General features: G+C 40.8%; 1 long non-coding RNA gene across 1 annotated transcript; it reads right to left on the bottom strand.

Annotated features, from left to right (window-relative positions):
* Positions 1-985: 985 nt before the first annotated feature.
* Positions 986-1,725, bottom strand: LOC126263149 (uncharacterized). Its single transcript, XR_007546849.1, has 3 exons — positions 1,354-1,725; positions 1,132-1,266; positions 986-1,045 (listed from the first exon to the last, which is right to left on the bottom strand). It is a non-coding gene; the product is annotated as an uncharacterized LOC126263149 (long non-coding RNA).
* Positions 1,726-3,163: the final 1,438 nt, after the last annotated feature.

Here is a 3,163-nt window from a genome sequence, read left to right as displayed (position 1 = left end):
ATAAGTGACCAAGTATAGCAAAATTCATCCCCCTGATATGGATTCTGGACATTAATACATGCCTTTCTAGCAGAAATTTCTTTTAGAAGAAAGATGAAAGTGGTTCCCCATTTACTGGGTCACAAACATCTGAGTCCATATGGGGGGGAATGCCTTACTGGACCCTCTTTCTTGCATTTTGGAAAAATGGCCCAGTGTGACATTACTGGTAAACGTTCTGAATCTCTATACAATTGATTCGCCCTGTGCTATCACACCATTTTCCCTCCAAATGTAGACAGTCTTCTTTCTGTCACCACTTTCTTGCATGCAGCATAGAACTGATCTGCAGTTAATGGCGGGATACCATGTGCCGTTGACGATTCTGGGAAGCTTCGTTTTTTGAATGGGTAGGCATGTATTAAGGAAAGTGGCAGGATTTCGGTAGCCTGAGTTAGAGTTGTCTCTGTGAGTTTGTGAGGTCCAGTCCCAAAAAGCACTAGCAACCACAGAGTAGTCCAGTGAGGGTGCATGATTTACATGGTGCTTATTAACAGAAAAGGCGAGGGCTGCCGCTAGGTATGGGGCTACATGATGGTCAATGTCAGTATGGTCCAGGACGAGGTGGTGGTCGATGTTGAGGTGATATTTGATGCTGAGAAGGTCCAAGGCACAGTGAATGAAAAATTGGCAGGCACAGTGAATGAAGTATTGGCAGGCACAGCGTCGATCGCCAGCATGAGGCATTGATGGCTATGGCAAATGCATCATAGACGAATATGGTCATGGTGTTGTTGGAACAAGCCCACCTGTGGACATATCCATCACTCCTGCAAAGATGGGAAAGCGAAATTGGTAAGTAACATGGGTGTAAGAGACATAGGCAGATGTCTATAACAACAATTATAATAATATGTAGTACTAAGTATCGAATCATTGGTGTCCAAATATTATCCACTGGGATCTCAGCAACTCATAATCAAGATCATTTGTTACAGTAATGTATCCAATTCTGTGCAGGGATCTAGAGTCATTTCATACGTTGCTATGTTAGTATCACGTGCACCTAGGAAAAGAAATCTCATCAGCAATGCATGCAAGAGTGTGAAAACTGTTATTATTGTGAAAGAGAAAAAAATATAGCGCCATTACTTATATACTCATCCATTGTCGATTGGCATCATTCCCCATGAGCTCACGATGGAGGATGGTGCCAAGAGCCAATCAGTTGTATATATGTGGTTGAGTCAATCCATTACCCCATAGCCATATCGCTGCTGAATGCATCTAGAAACAAACAAAAAAACTAATTAGCAATGAATGCAAGTGTAAAAAATTATGATTATAGGATAGAGAAAATGAATTACTATTCACATATTGTCCCTTGACAACAGGTGTCATCCTCAATGAACTAAGGCATCGGCGCCTTTAGTTGGATCTCTGATGCAGATGGACTGGGCATTGTCTCAACTTCAATCAAAGGTTGTAGTGCGACTATACTTTGAGAGTGCACATTCACAAGGCTTGACTGGACTTCATCCATTCCCATTGACACAATATCATTGAAAAATTCTACAAGAAACAGAAAAAAACATTACACTAGATAACCAAATTAGTATTACGATTATAATATCGCCTGTTAAAGCTTTTGGTTGGTCGGCTCCAAACCATCCACCATCCTCTGAAGCGCCAATTAGCTCCATAAGATCCTCTAGTGTACTGCCCAGCGTTAGGGGGACGGCACAATCCAATCTGCAACAAAAGAAATTCATCATCAGATTGCAGCTACATACACAAGGAACACACAAACATGCAGAGACGCACATAGAAAAGTCATCTTAAATTCACACCTTCAGTATCACTAGTGTCAAATTGGGGGCATTTATTAGCCTCTGATTCACCATTATCATTACAACCATTTCTACTATGATGCAGCACCGTCACCACAAGATGTATTTTTGGGGCTCCATGTTCAACTTTGTGGATAAGATTTTCGACAACTTACGTTCTTGTGAAAGGCTTGGACTTCACACCTACCCTATAACCTTGCCTTTAACTGATTTTATCAGTGTTGTTAGACCTCTTCTCAGTGTCGCAACACAGGGAATAAGGTGTGAAACATGTCATGCACTTACAAGAGCTCGCCTCAGAAGAGTAATATTTCCTGCATGGAAAGGATGACGCGACACAAGCTATGACAAGATCGCACAGTGGTCCTTCCAGTAGATAAGGGAAACGCCACTGTATTATTGTCACAGAAGATCCATCACTATAAGATTTAAAGTTTTTTGAATGAATGAACAGACAAGAAGACTGATAAAGACCCCACAGAGAGAGCAGATAAAATTGTTGGTGTTAGTGAATTCTTTTCCTATTCTGTATGCAAACCTCCCTGCTCTATTCCACTGAGGTTATATGATCTTCCAAAAATTCACAAAGAAAGGCTACCATTACATCATACTGTAAACAATGTTGGCGTCCGATGTCTGATGACTCAGTGAATTGGACTTTTTAGGAACTTCTCAAGTCATCTCACTCTCACGGATTCATTATCACTCATCCGAAGTAAGTTGAAAGATAATATTCCAGTGCTGTTTCATCATCGTTGTTCTCAACCTACTTTTTGTTCAAGATGTGTGTGTGTGGGGGGGGGGAGGTGTGGATGGGTGGTCAGAGTTTATGGGTGCTCAGAGTCAAAGTTTTCAGCACCCTTACTTATATTACATATGGATAAATTGGCTATAATTGCCATCACACTTGAGAAGGAAATCTGTAAAATGACACTCAATAGCTCACTCCCAATTCACCTGCATTGACCCATACAATCACTCTACCTCATACACTTTTAAGACAAAGGAATAAGGATGAATGGTTTTATATATGGGGCTAAAACAGTAGTAAAAATTTTTATTTAATAGTGAATATTTTGAGGAAATAGATGGTGTTACCATGGGTAGTCCTCTCTCCTCTTGGTTGGCAAACCTATTTATGGAAGACTTTGTGGTGGCGGCAGCAGATTCAGGAGAACACAAACTACAAGTCTTCCAGCAATATGTTGATGACACGCTTATAGTGTGGCCCCATGGTGAGAAGAACTGTCACGGTTTTCGCGACCTCTCAGTTCGAATATCTATTGAATTTTTAAGCCATTACACAACAGAAATTCACCACGTAAAAGATTCTG

Source organism: Schistocerca nitens, chromosome 6 (assembly GCF_023898315.1).
Source record: "Schistocerca nitens isolate TAMUIC-IGC-003100 chromosome 6, iqSchNite1.1, whole genome shotgun sequence".
Taxonomy (NCBI): Eukaryota; Metazoa; Arthropoda; class Insecta; order Orthoptera; family Acrididae; genus Schistocerca; species Schistocerca nitens.
This window is presented reverse-complemented; position numbering and strand designations above follow the sequence as displayed.